This window comes from Nicotiana attenuata, chromosome 9, assembly GCF_001879085.1.
Source record: "Nicotiana attenuata strain UT chromosome 9, NIATTr2, whole genome shotgun sequence".
Taxonomy (NCBI): domain Eukaryota; kingdom Viridiplantae; phylum Streptophyta; class Magnoliopsida; order Solanales; family Solanaceae; genus Nicotiana; species Nicotiana attenuata.
Window position 1 is genome coordinate 23,332,017 of NC_031997.1, and position 15,932 is coordinate 23,347,948.

Genomic DNA, 15,932 nt, shown 5'->3' on the forward strand with positions numbered 1-15,932 from the left:
AAAGTGAGGTTCGACCTCGCTCGAACCACGATGGGCTGTAATTTCGATAAGTTCGAAATAACCCCCTTCAAGGCCAAGGGCCTTCGCCATCAAAGAGAAAGAGAGGCTCGACCTCGCTCAAACCACGACGGGCGGTAATTTCGATAAGGTCGAAATAACACCCCTTTAAGGCCAAGTGCCTTCACCAAAAAGGAAAGAGTTCGAAAACCACCGGAGTAAAAGAAAAACCGGGACTCGTCGGGCGAGCCCCTGTCTTGCACCAAGGCCACGAACAGTTAGAATAAAAATTGAAGTACAAGGCAAATAGCGAAGAAGAAAACTTTCATTTATGCAATGTCATAGTGCGGGCTATCGCCGCTTACATATGGCCCAGGCCAACCAATAAAAAAAAGAGAAGAAAGAAAAGACGGAACGAACAGATGCCAATCAACAAACGAAATAAATATAAAAACAAATGACAACATTCTTCGTTCGGCATCATCACCGCTGTCATCATCACCACTGTCATCACCATCTCCACGAGGTTCATCATTATCACCATCCACACCCCTATTAGTTTCGGGTGTCGCCGCATCGTATCCACAACTGATGCGAGCCTCGCGCTTCTTCATAAGCAGCCTCAGCCACGGTGCCTGCTTCCCACAAACCCTTGTATATGTCCCGCTGGGCTTCAGCATACACCCAGAGCTCATGCACTTGGCGGGGAACGGCAGCAGGAGACGATTCAACCTGATCCTTTAGTCGCTCGTTCTCCGCCTCCTGAGTCGCGACCCGATCTCCTAGAACCGAAGCCTCCTGATCAATCGTGCTGATCCGCTCCTCGAGCCTCGCCTCCATAAGAGAAGTTGTCGCCCTCTCCAATTCTTGTTCAGATTGGAGTACGCGGATGGTATCCTCTAGGGCCGCCGCCCTCGCCAAAGCCTTAGACCAGGCGCTCTCAATGTTTTCCAAACCAGCAACCTTGCTCTCCATCGCAGTCAACTTCCCTCTCCACTCTGCGCTCATCGCCTCGACTCGGACCAAGTTCTGGTCCATCTCTGACTGCATAGACCTCAACTTGCCCTGCAAATGCTCACACTCGGCAGCGATTCCCTTACCCAATTCGAGCTCCTCGTCCTTGATGCGGAGTTGCTCCTCAAGTTCGCTCTTGCTACGGATCGTCTGCATCAATTCCTGGTCCCTTTTCTCCAACTCCTCGCCCAAATCCCGATTATAGGGATCCGTCCTCAGTCGTTCGTGCAACTCGCGACATCTGTCGCGATAGCGACGGTATTTCTCCAGCATCTGCAAGAAAATCCTCGACCGAGTGTTGGCCCTACGAATGCTTTCCATTTCCACCATATACGTCTGGAAAATAGAAAGACAGTTAAACTAATGCTTTCGAACAAAGGGAAACGAGAGCCAAACGCAACGTACCCTCAACCCCATGACGGCCACCTCGTCCCTCAACTCAACATCAGGTATATTCCGAAGGTACTCATTCTTAGCTTCTGAATATAACAGGCTAAATTGCGCACCAGATTCACCCCCTCCGCCAAGAGGTTAACGCTGGAAGTGATTTGGAGAATACGAGTAGAGCCTCCCGCATGAACCACTGAATGAGTAAGGCCCTCCTCGAACCTCCTGACATCATCAGGATCTAGGTCTGACTCGGACTCATACTCGTTAATCGCCATGCCTTTTCCCCTTTCCGCCGTCGAAGGAGGAGCACGACCCGCTGCAGAAGAGGAGGGCACGTCTGAAGTCACTACAGCGGCGCCCGAGGTCTGGTTCTCTGCCACAACAAGGCGTTGATCGCCAGTAACAGCAGGAACTTCCGGCTGAGCCGTGACGGTGGTCGGGGTTTCCGATCGCTGACCGCCGGCGCCAACTTTAACAATTTGCTCCGCCTCCATGGGAGACGCCGCAACAACACCTTCTCCTGAGCCCGTCGGGGGAGAATCATCCAGGTGAATCACTGTCGGAGGCGCCATGTCAAACTCTACTCTCCGTCTCTTCGACGGCCCTTCCTCTTCTCCAGTTGACGGTGACTCGTTCGTAGGACGGACGGCATTGGTCGGGACCTCGTCCTGAGAAGCGGCCCGCGCTGGAGTAACCAAGGCCGCAGATTCAACCGAAGCAACCCTCGACGAAGGGCGTACAGTGGGTACAACGACAAGACGAGCGGATGCAGCCGGCTGGCGAAAGGCTAGCTGAGGGGCCCTTGCTCTCCGCACCCTCCCTGACAACGACGAACGATGCATAAGAGGCCGAACAAAAAAAAAGAGGAAAGACTGTAGACAGGGACGTCATCTCACCTGTAAGAGGCCTGCATCCAAACCTCTAGTGAAAAGTCGACCAGGAGCGAACTCCCACTGTGTGGGGAAGAATGGCCTCCACCCATTCACGAATCCCTTCGGCAGGTGGCGGGGGAAGTCTCTCAGCTGCAGAAAAATAGAGCAGTTTAGCATTCGCAGAAAATGGTCAAACATTTCATTAATTAAAGACGCAAACTTACGGCCAAAGTTCCATCTCTCGAGGAATCCCGTCAGGTCCGCCACAATATGCTCAGTTCGCACATAAAAATAATTTTCATAGAAACGACGATTGGTTCTATCGTCCATCTTCACCACCAGGCCCCTTGATCCTCGAGGACGCGCGTGAATCATCGTACCTCGAATCAGTTGTGGAGCAAAAATTCTAAGCATATGGCCCAAAGTGACCTCACTAACGGCAAGTTCCGCATACTTAAGCAGCATAAGAAACAACTTGTACAAATAACGCGAAAGCTGAGCAGGGCACACCTCATAGTAACGGCAAAAATCTACCACCAACATGGGAAGAGGAAGTGTGTACCCTACAATGAAGGGATAGGCGTAGAACACACAATATCCGGGGCGGTCGAAGTGAACTCCGTCGTCCCCCTCCGCCGGCCGCATCTCGACGAAATCGAGGATTCCCCACCGTTCCCTCAAATTTACAATTCCCCTTTCTCTCACAACGGATGCGACAGGTTCTGGCTCCGCTCCACCACCGAAACTGAAGTCAGTCGTGTCCCTCCCGGGGCGAGGCAGAATTTCATCTACCGAGGGAACCTCCTCATCCTCCACCGCATCCACTTCTCTGGCGATCTGAACAGAACTCTCTGGCACCGGATTAGCGGTAGGAAGATTATCATGAGAAGAATCGCCGGCCTTTTTTAGCAAGAAAACTCTCCAAGAGATGCGATACGAAGAGAAAATGAAAGGTTCCAGTGCGCAAAAAGGTAAGCAAGAATGCGAGGTATCAGAGAAAGCGATATCTTAAGAATTCTCTCAAACGAATGTTGAAGTGTATCAATCAAATGACAAGTTCCCCTATTTATAAGAGACATAAATTCTCCAAGCACGAAACCCAAGAGTCGCCATTTGAATCTGATTACGTTTCAGTTTCCCAGGAACGTGTGTCATAATGGTGGCATACACGAACCAGCACTTCATTTGCCAAACCGGCGTTTCGATTCTAAAACCATCGCAACGGTCCACGAGTGCCGAAAGAACACCTCCACTCCGCCAAAAAATCCACACAACGCGACTAGGGAACGGAAAATTAGGGGCCAGATTCCTCTCGACTACGCTGCAAACATGATCCATCCGTCGAGCGCGACAAAGGACGACCCCGGCGGATGGAGGGACTAACTGTATTGGTCAAAATCTGGCCGCCACGACCAGGTTGCCCACGACCCCTTTTTAGCAATCGGGTAGTGGACGTCAATAGGGTCTACTTCATTTCTCCTCCAAGATATCCGACACATCAAAAAGAGCAATGCCTAGAGTCACGACCAGAACGCACCACTGACCCAAGCGCACCAAGTCACGGTGGGGATCAAGAGGTTTCGACTATATATATAGCCCAGGAAGGCTTTCAAAGGGGAGGGGGAGGTTTATCTAGGAAAAATAGAGAAAAAGAGCTCCATTCTTGTATTCAAAGAAAAAGCAATTGTAGCTCTCTTTCCTCTGAAACTGAGGAGGAATGTAATATCGAATCTTAATGAGATTGGCGATACCTTGTTCATCTCCTATAGATTCATCTTTACGAAGTCGCTCGGTCTGGAATCAATTAAGTTTGATTATGATTTACCCTTTATCTTTGATTGATTTGTTCAAAAAGGTTTTAATATCTTTTGAGTCAAATAATATATATATATATATATATATATATATATATATATATATATATATATATATATATATTGTATTATTGGTAATTAAGGTGTTGCTGAAAAAAAATATAATTAGTAAAGCGTCTAAAATTGTGTCAAACAAGGTATGTAATTATTCCGAGTTACAAAATTAGTACCGGAAAATGAAAATTTGAAGTCTATCTTACTAATGGCATGATAGTTAGAGGTATTAAGAGTTTCAGACCAATAAACACATGACACTACAGTTGCCAATGAAAGCATGAGTGGTTAGAACTAGAGATGTCAATAGATCTTTTAAAATTGATTAAACTGATAGAACTAAATTGTACCAAATCGATTATTAATTTTTATTTATTTATAAAATCGGAGGTTTTTATATAAATCAATAATTATACAAAATAATTAGAATAAGTTTTAAATTTTATAATAATACTGAACCTTACCACATAAATTTATATGTTAAAAAAGATATTTTATTTAATAAGTTTAAAAATGAGAAAGCACTAAACATTTTACTTTGGCCCTGGGAATATAGAAACTGTTGTAAAAACAAGTAATTAAAATGCAAAGTCCTAACTCCTAACCTTTTATGCTATTCCTATTGAAACTAAATTTGTTCCAGGATCTTAAGTAGTAACTAAGCCATATGTATTCCAACAATTTTGAGTGAAAAATCACAAGGTATTGAATATCTTCCATTTTTTTAGATTTTTCTTGTTGGATACTTAGAGGGTGTTTGGCTAAGCTTATAAGTTGCCGAACCAGCTTATTTACACGTTTGGTAAAGTTAAAAGTGCTTATAAGTCAAAAATAAGTCAAAAGTCATAAGCTGGTCACCCCCAGCTTATGGATTTTTAGCTTATAAGCACTTTAAGTTTGACCAAAATTTTTACTATTTTATCCCTAAAATATTCCTTTTTAGAACAAAACTCCTACATCGATACTCACTGTATCTATTTTTTCAATCTAACCCCCGCCCTGTATGGGTCTGAATTTGACCGATCACGACCTACAACGTGCACGACAAATGGTCGAGCACCCGCAAGTCGACGCCTGGAAGTATACGACCTTGTAGCAAAAGAAGGAACGATATGACTTCGGCAGCAGAGTAGGCTCATTAGGGGATATCGGGAATATTCCTTAATGATCCTTTGCATGTTATTTGTAAGGGGGAGGGGGGAATTCCAAAAGATATAAGAAGGATGAAAGTCTTGTAATAGGGGACCGGAAGAAAAACTCAAAAACCTTGGATAGAAAAGAAATTGACAATTCTCTTCTCTCTATCATTATCATCCTAGAGTTTATTATCTTCAGCTACAATTTACCCCTTCATCATTGATTGATTTGTTCAAATAGGTTTTAACATCTTTTGAGTCAAACAATTTGGCGCCGTCTGTGGGAATTTCCATAGCTGAAATCATAGTTCTCATCTAGGTTCTTGAAAGTGACGGTTGCTGTTCTTCAAACCTCATAAAGACCAAGAATGGCGGAAAAAGAAGCGAGGCTAAAGACGATAGCAGATGTCTCAAACAACCTCCTGAACTCCCTCAACGAAGCCAGTAGAGAAGACACCGAGAATACAACACCAAGAGCTATACCGGAGGGGGAGATCTCACCTCCTCCACACGGAGATCTAACGATCTTGCGCGATAGGGGAGCCTCAACGTCCACGGTGGGGGAAGCTCCACCAGCAGTCAAAAAGCTGCTAGAAGAATGGTTGACGAGTGCTCTGAGCAACATGCTTGAAAGACCTCCTCAAGGAGATGTCGAAGACTTGCCACCAACAGAAATCGCAGCTACCACCAACGAGCCGAGCACTACACGAACGGATAACGCCCGCACTGTCGCCAATGCAGGTGATGATGCACTCATGGCTATCTTAAAGAAAATGGAAGAGATGGAAAACGAGAACAAAACACTCAGTGATCAAATGAAGGAGCATCAGGAAAGGGTTGACAAAATACCGGGAGCCCCTAAGCTATTATCAAAACGCGATGTGGGCCGATTCATCGAACAACCATACAGCGACGGGGCCGCCCCCCATCATATTCCAAATACCTTCAAGATGCCACCATACTTGAGAATATACGATGGAACCACGGACCTGGAGGATCATCTGATCCATTATGTTACTGCGGTAAAAGGCAACGATCTGTCAAAGGAACAGGTACCATCTGTGCTGCTAAAAAAGTTCGGCGAGACTTTGACAGGGGGAGCATTGACGTGGTACTCCCAGCTGCCAACACGATCAATATCAAAGTTTGAAGAGATGGCGGATAAATTCGTCACAGCTCATGCAGGGACGAAGAAGGCTGAAGCTAGGGTCAATGATATCTTCACCATCAGGCAAACGGGGTGAGGGACTTCGGGATTTCCTGGCCCGATTCAACAGAGTAAGGATGAGCCTACCAAACGTGTCGGAAGGGATGGTAGTAGCAGCCTTTCAAAATGGGTTAAACAGGAACGGGTCAAAAGCAACCAAAAAACTACTCAGTAGACTCATGAAGTACCCCTCCACCACATGGGAAGAGATCCACAACGCCTACTGCGCCGAGGTAAGGGCGGATGAAGACGATTTGAATGGCCCGATTCAGCGATTAACGTCGGTTCAGACCGAGGCAAGGAGAGATCGACGTAACGATGGGCGAAGAGATCAACCCCCACATTTCAATCGAGAAAGGCATCAGCCCTATGTCTGAACATCTAACCCGCCCCCTCCAAGACACGCGGATGTCGTGCTACGACATACCGCTCCCCTTCGAAACGAAAGAGGTATGCGTCCACTGCTATCTGCTCATAACTTTTGTGTTTCCCCTTTAGAAATAGTGTACGCACTGGAGAAGCTGGGCACGAAGGTGCAGTAGCCGCAAAAAATGAAATCAGACCCAAACACCAGGAGGTCAAACGTCCTGTGTGAATTCCACCAAGAAAGAGGACACAAGACCGAAGACTGCATAGGCCTGCGACAGGAAGTAGTTGATGTTGAACCAGGCATACCTGAAAGAACTGCTTAGCGATAAAGGAAGGGCCAACTTTGCTAGAGGGCGTGATCCATCTCAGGGACCTCCAAATCCACCATCACCAGCGCGCACCATACATATGAACATTGGCGGTGGCGACGACACGGTAATCAACCATGTGAAGTTCACCACCACGCATAAACTTAAACGGACGGCCGCCCATGAACGGTATGATGACAGTATCATCTTTGATAAGTCAGATGTCGACGGTTTGTCTTTCCCTCACTATGATGCTTTGGTCATAACTTTACGCATCGCTGATACAGATGTAAAAAAAATCATGGTAGATGATGGAAGCGGCGCGTGTATTGTTCACCCGTGAGTTCTCATGCAAATGAGGCTTGAGGATAAAATAATACCGCGTTGCATAACACTAACGGGTTTTAATAATGCAGTAGAGCGGACATCCGGAGAAATAGTGCTACCCGTCCTAGCAGGAGGAGTCACCCTGGAAACAACATTCCATGTCATGAACCAGGAAACAACTTATAACACCATCATAGGGCGACCATGGATACACGCCATGCGAGCCGTCCCTTCAAGCTTCTACCAAGTGATCAAATTTTCCAAGATTGCACGCACACCAAACAACTAAAATGAGCCATTGCAGAGGCATAGCAATCAGCCATGCGAGAACTAAACCCGACCTAAAAATAGCGGCCATCAAAGACCCGGATATCGTAGAAGCCTGCAAGGCAACTATAGAAGATCTTGACCCCGTCCAGTTGGACAACGCCGATAACACAAGAAAGGCTTACATAGGGCACAACCTCTCGGAGCCAGGTAAGTATTGTGAATTTTTGACTAACAACGCCGATTTGTTTGCCTTCTCCCACTCAGATATGCCAGGAATCCCAAAAGACATCGCCACTCATAGACTGAATGTCGACCCACTCTATCCGCCAGTACGACAAATGAGGAGAAAGTTCAATGCCGCAATCAATGAGGCAGTCAGCGAAGAGGTGGACAAGTTACTCACCAACGGTTCCATCAGAGAGTCGAATACCCCCAATGGGTCGCCAACGTGGTCATGGTCAAAAAGAAGAACGGGAAGTGGCGAATGTGTGTGGACTTCACCGATCTAAACAAAGCATGCCCGAAGGATTCCTTCCGGTTACCCCATATCGATCAACTGATCGATGCGACAGCGGGGCATGAATTGCTGAGCTTCTTGGACACCTATTCCGGTTACAATCAAATTCTAATGGCCAAAGAAAATCAAGAAAAGACGACTTTCATCACTCACCAAGGAACGTATTGCTATAAAGTGATGTCGTTCGGACTCAAAAATGCAGGGGCCTCGTACCAGAGGTTAGTCACCAAAATGTTCAAAGAGCAGCTCGGCAAGACCGTGGAGGTCTATATCGATGACATGATGGTAAAATCGACAAAGAAGGAGGATCACATTGGCCATGTGAAAGAAGCATTTGAAATGTTGAGGCAGTACGGGATGAAGTTAAATCTCGAGAAGTGTGCCTTCGGCGTAACCTCGAGAAAATTCCTCGGATTCCTCGTGTCACAAAGGGGAATCGAAGTCAACCCGGATCAAATCAAAGCCATCAATACAATACCAGAGGTACTAACCAGCAAAAAATAGGTACAGGAACTAACAGGGCAAATATCCGCCTTATCGAGGTTCATTTCACGATCCTCGGACAGATGCCACAAATTCTTCAATGTGCTGAGAAAAGACCACGGGTTGCAATGGAACGAACAATGTGTCGATGCCCTGAGAAAGCTAAAAGCGTATCTGTCTTCACCGCCACTACTCATCAAAGCGGATCCAGGTGAGTGTCTGCTTGTGTATTTGGCGGTTTCTGAAGTCGTAGTAAGTGGAGTCTTGGTTCGCGTAAATAAAGGTACGCAATCTCCAATTTACTATATCAGCAAAACTTTAATAGATGCCGAGACAAGGTACCCTCACCCTTAAAAGCTAGCTCTGGCACTGGTCGTGGCTTCACGCAAGCTTAGACCATATTTTCAATGTCACCCCATAAAGGTGGTAACGACCTTCCCCCTAAGAGGTATCCTGCACAAACCCAAACTATCAGGTAGACTTGCCAAATGGGCCATAGAATTAAGCGAGCATGACATAACGTACCAACCGCGAACCGCTATCAAGTCGCAGGTGCTCGCCGACTTTGTCGCTGATTTCAGCGCGGAGATATTGCCCAAGGCAGAACAAGAAGCACTTCGCGCTTCCACACATACCGACCTCTGGTTCCTTTACACCGACGACGCCTCGAATGCCTCGGGATCGGGACTGGGACTCGTCCTCGAGGTCTCTACAGGCGAAGTAATTCGCCAGTCCATACGATGCCCCGAAATGACTAACAACGAGGCCGAGTATGAGGCTGTGATTGCAGGTTTGAAGTTAGCCTTCAAATACGACGCCCGATGACTCGTCCTCCATTGTGACTCTCAACTTGTTGTGAATCAAGTCACCGGTACTTTGCGAATCAAAGAGCAGAGACTACAAAGGTACCAGTCGGAAATACATAAACTGCTGCCAGAGTCCGATGAATGTCGCCTCGACCAGATACCCAGGGCGTAGAATATTGAAGCAGATGGCCTCGCCAAACTAGCTGCGGCCACCAGGAATATCAACAAAGAAAACGTGGTCACCCTCCTTCATTCTGCCATAGACCACGTCGAGGTACAATCTATAAACCTAACTTGGGACTAGCGTAACCGCTTCGTAGCCTATTTACAGGATGGATCGCTCCCGCAAGACAAAAAGGAAGCTAAAAAACTCCGGGTACAGGCAGCCCGATACAGCCTAATAAACCATGACCTCTACAAAAGAACGTTCGGCGGCCCCCTAGCCAAATGTCTTGGGCCACATCAAACAAGACGAGTACTGGGAGAGGTAAGGTACGTTTCCTTTGGGTTTTAACTGACTACTTCTCTAAATGGGTGGAAGCAGGTGCATACACTCAGATACGCAAGCAGGAGGTCATCGCCTTTATATGGAAAAATATTATATGTTGTTTTGGCATCCCCAAGGAAATCATCTACGACAGCAGACCTCAGTTCGTCGGAAAAAGAACGACTGAGTTCTTCGAAAAATGGCACATCAAACGGATACTCTCCACGCCATACCATCCTGCCTCCAATGGCCAAGACGAATCCTCCAACAAAGTAATACTGAATATATTGAAAAAGAAGCTAGAGGAATCTAAAGGGCTATGGCCTGAACTACTACCTGAAGTACTATGGGCATACTGCACTATGCCAAAATCCAGCACGGGAGAAACGCCATACTCACTGGTCTATGGGACCGACGCAGTTATACTTGTCAAAGTCGGGGAGCCCAGCTTGAGATACTCCAATGAAAGTGGGGCAGATAACGACGAAAGAAGGCCACAAGATCTAGACGAAGTAGAAGAACGAAGAGACATGGCCCATGTAAGAATGGTAGCCCAGAAGCAGCAAGTAGAAAGATACTACAACAAGAAAGCCAAGGTGCGATCACTCAAAATTGGTGACTACGTCCTCAAGGCCAAAACACATGCATCAAAAGATCCAATTGAAGGAAAATTAGGAAAAAACTGGGACGGACCGTATAAAATCGTAGCGGTAGCAAGCAAAGGAGCATTCCAACTAGAAACAATAGAGGGAAAATTGCTCCAAAACAACTGGAACATCGCCCACCTCAAGTATTTCCACTTCTAAAAAGGTGTCACCAAAGTCGTACTCTTTTTCCCTCATCCGGGTTTTGTCCCAATCAGGTTTTCCCGGGGAGGTTTTTAACGAAGCGGCAAAGAAGACGCCCTAAGGATTAACACACTGTCCATTACCTCCACCCGTCGACGCGAGCTCCGGATTGAAGTAATGAAGGGACTACATACAGAATCGAATCTCCATTGTATGAGCGGAATCTAATCTCCATTGTATATACGGAATTAAATCTCCATTGTATGTACGAAATCAAATCTCCATTGTATGTACGGAATCTAATCTCCATTGTACGAACGGAATCTAATCTCCATTGTATGTACGGAATCTAATCTCCATTGTATGTACGGAATTAAATCTCCGTTGTATGAGCGGAATCCAATCTCCATAGCAGGTGAAGAACTAGATCCCCACTAATCGACATGTGACGTCTTCCTACGGGAACACAGTCAAATCTCCAAAAAGATCAGTTCGATCTCGTTCGAACCACGATGGGACTCTACTTCGACGACAGTCGAAGCAACATCCCAATGGCCAAGGCCATCGACGAAATGATCAGTTCGACCTCGTTCGAACCACGACGAGACTTTACTTCAACGACAGTCGAAGCAACATCCCAATGGCCAAGGCCATCGACAAAATGATCAGTTCGACCTCGTTCGAACCATGACGGGACTCTACTTCGACGACAGTCGAAGCAACATCCCTATGGCCAAGGCCATCAATGAAATGATCAGTTTGACCTCGTTCGAACCATGACGGGACTCTACTTCGACAACAGTCGAAGCAACATCCCAATGGCCAAGGCCATCGATAAAATGATCAGCTTGACCTCGTTCGAACCACGACGGGACTCTACTTCGACGACAGTCGAAGCAACATCCCAATGGCCAAGGCCATCGACGAAATAATCAGTTCGACCTCGTTCGAACCATGAAGGGACTCTACTTCGACGACAGTCGAAGCAACATCCCAATGGCCAAGGCCATCGACGAAATGATCAGTTCGACCTCGTTCGAACCACGACAGGACTCTCTACTTCGACGACAGTCGAAGCAACATCCCAATGGCCAAGGCCATCGACAAAATGATCAGTTCGACCCCGTTCGAACCACGACGGGATCCTACTTCGACGACAGTCGAAGCAACATCCCAACGGCTAAAGATCGATGAAAATATCAAAATTCAACCTCGTTCGAACCACGAAGTGATTCTACTTTGACGGTAACTCGAAGCAACATCCCAATAGCCAAGGGCGTCAATATCATATGCGATAAGCAACATAAAACGACAGACAAACAAACCAACAAAAGTAAAGTTTACAGTGCAGCAAAATATCATTTACATTTGTCCCTACAAACAGGCCCAAGTACGGCCCGTGCCAAAAATTCCTAAACAAAAGTAAATATAAACCAAGACTACACATCATCCCCAGCGGGGTAAGCATCTTCATACCACGTATCTGAAGCAAGGTGACTCACGTCATTGGAATTGACGCCTTTCCCGTCAGGGGTGAGGGGGTCGTACCCACATGACTCACGAGCTGCATGCGCTTCAGCGTGCACAGCCTGAACCTCCGCTTCTGTAGCCCTGCCCTCGGCGTGAAAAGCCTTATACACATCAAGCCGAGCCTCCGCATGGACCCACAACTCATACAAGCGACGGGGTGAGCCCTGGTCAGCTGAGCCACGAGACGTAGGAGGCTGGGAACATCGTTGGCCTCCTCCGCCCTCAGCAAAGCCATTTGTCCTTGCAATGCGGCCAACTCAACTTCTAGCTCCCTAACACGCCCTTCAAGCCCTGCGACTTGACGACCAGAGTCCTCCCTCTCCCTAGTAAGTTTCGACCTGGAAATGCGGAGAGCATCTTCCAAAGATACCGACTCAGAAATAGTGGCCGCCAGCTTATCGGCGCTGGCACTCAGCTCGCCCTTGAGACCGTCAATCTCCGCTACCTTAGCATTTAACTCGGCGGTCAAGTCGGCCACCTTCACCTACAAGTCGGCATTCTCAGCCGTTACCCCCTTGCTCAATTTCGAGCTCATCCTCCTTCGCCTTAAGGAAGGCCTCCAGTTCGCTATTACGGGTGATAGCCCTCACAAGCTCCTCGTCCCTCTCCCTCAGTTTCTCTATCCTACGCTCCAATTGGTCCTCCCGCTGCTTAAGGCCCTCGCGAAACACCTGGAACTCGGAATCCTGATGATAAATGTCAGACATCGCCCGATGTTTAGCACGGTACTACTGATACTTCGACGACATCTTCTTATAAAGGCCCGTCCTTTTCCTTTCACGACGCTCTCTCTCCACCTCTAGGATGAGTGTCTGACAAAAGATAAGGGCAGAAGTTAGAAAATAAAATATACAACGACGACTGTCGCACCAACCTCACGACAAAAAGAGGAGAGGAAACCTACCTGCAGGGCCATACCAGCGACCTTTTGGGACAACTCCACGTCGCTCATCGCTCCAAGCATCTCACTTTCGGGAGCGGCATATAGAGGAACGAGGGCCGATGTAACCTGCTCGCTGTTATAGCTCCCCAAGACTATCACATGACGGTCGGACCCGTCCATCCTAACCTCCACTTGCGTGTGGCGACCCAAAAATTCGTCGACATCCTCCGGGTCGATATCCGAACCCGAGCCTTCACCCTCGATACGAGGTCCTCCAACATTAGATGATGTGCCACCCTCAACAGAGCGCACTGAACCGGCTCCTGGGCCAACTACCTCCACTTGGGGAGACCTCCCTGATAAAATGGCATCAGCCATAGATACGGGCACCAGGGCTGTCCGGGATGCCCCGCTGCCGTCGGCGTCTGTAGCCACGCCCTTTCCCAGCTCCAACCTCCTCCTTTTTCTCTCTAACGGCTCGTCGCCATTAGAAGATTCATCTACAGGATGTGAGGCCGGTAACGACGAGGCCTTTTCCCTCGTGGCCACAGTTCGAGACAAATCCCCCAGTTGAATAAGTTGAGGACGATCCTCCCGAACAGACTCGCACAAAATAAACCGCGTGCCCACAGTAGCGGCGGCTTGCCTAAAAGCAGGAACTGGCACCCTCCATCTAGAAGCTCCCCGACCTGTTATCACAAGGGGTCATACTATTAAGCAAGGTCGCATTGCCAACGAGGCAGTAAAGCGAATATTTACCTAAGGAAACCCTAGGGCCATAACGTCGCACGAAGGCGGGCCAAGTTCGAGTTGCCGCCGCATGAGGCAACAGGCAGGCCACCTAATCCTTGATATCAGCAATAGGGCGAGGCGGACGCCTTATAGCTACAAAATGGCGAGTAAGTAAAAGTTACAATAATTGTAGAAGAAAGGGAAACGTAACGAACAACGGCACTTACGATTTCTGCTCCATCACTCTAGAAATCAAGTGGAGTCAGAAATAACGTGTTCGGTTTTGATGAAGAAGTACTTGTGCCAGAACATACGACTCGCCCGGTCATCCGTTCCGACCACCAGCCCTTTCGTATGCACCATGGTGCCCTTAAGGAAGCCGGGCGCGAATAGGTGCAAAAGATGATGAACAGAGACACTAATCCTCCCCCGCCGGAATCATCTCCACATGGGCAGGGATACTGTATTTTATACGGAGGTCCTCAAGATGAACCTGTTTCGTCTCAGAAAACACGAGGTTCGAGGTTGGAGGCGGATCTTTGAGGAAATCATTTCGGGATAAGGGATGCCTCGGAAGTAGCTCCTCCACCGTAAAAGGACCGTCGCCCACTTCTGCCACCACTTCTCCGCTGCCGGCAAGAGGCACTACGGATGACAGGGTGGCTTCAGGAACCTCTTCGCTAGTACGACGAGATTTCGACATAGTTTCGTTTAAAGGAGCGGTAGCACAAAGGGAGTGAAATAGAAGAAACTTCTGGCGAAAAATGGAAACGGGAGTAAGAAGATGTAAGAACAAATGAAGGAGACTGGGAGGTTATCAGGAAGGGAATGGCTAAAGTTTTTCAAAAAATCAAACCCTTTATCTATTTATAGGGTTGGGTGGCGCCATAATCGAGGCGGCAGACCTCAAATCAGTGCAAGAATCGAAGCGCCAAACTGTCAGTCCTCGCCTCGAAAATCCGCGTAATAATGACGCACGTAAAGGTGATATCATCCCCGAGGAGCGGGTACTCTACAATGTTTCGCTGAGTGTGATAACCATCTCTCAATGGCCGTGTCGCAATGTTCCAACGGATCAAATTTCTCCCAAAGAAGGAAGAGTCCGCTCATCGAGGACGCACCCGGTCGCAACCTCGATGAGCGGAGGGACTAATTGTATGGGTCTGAATTTGACCGATCACGACCTACAGCGTGCACGACAAATGGTCGAGCACCCGCAAGTCGATGCCTGGAAGGATACGACCTTGTAGCAAAAGAAGGAACGATATGACCTCGACAACAGAGTAGGCTCATTAGGGGATATCGGGAATATTCCTTAATGATCCTTTGCATGTTATTTCTACGCGGGGGGAGGGGGGGGGTGGAATTCCTAAAGATATAAGAGGGATGAAAGTCTTGTAATAGGGGGACCGGGAAAAAAACTCAAAAACCTTGAATAGAAAAGAAATTGACAGTTCTCTTCTCTCTATCACTATCATCCTAGAGTTTATTATCTTCAGCTACGATTTACCCCTTCATCATTGATTGATTTGTTCAAATAGGTTTTAACATCTTTTGAGTCAAACACGCCCCCCTCCCTCTTCAAGTGTGCAATTCTCAATTACTATTTGAAGTAAGCAAATTCTTTATTCCTTTGCATATTCGTATGTATGTGATTGCGTATTAGTCTTTGGACTGTATCTAATATACAAGGACATATCAAATTTTTGATGTATTGCTTTCTAAGTGTTGTGGTGATGTAAATAGTGTTTATTTCTCTTCAAATATTTTATCCTATTTAGGTTTATTATTTTTACTGAGAAACTTTTGTCAATTTATAAATTATTATAACTTATGATTATATGCTTATCATAAAATACATTATATTTATCATAAAAAATATCTTATCTAATCACAGTTGTATGTAAAATAATGTGACAAATAGAATATTTTGTAATTGAATCAATCT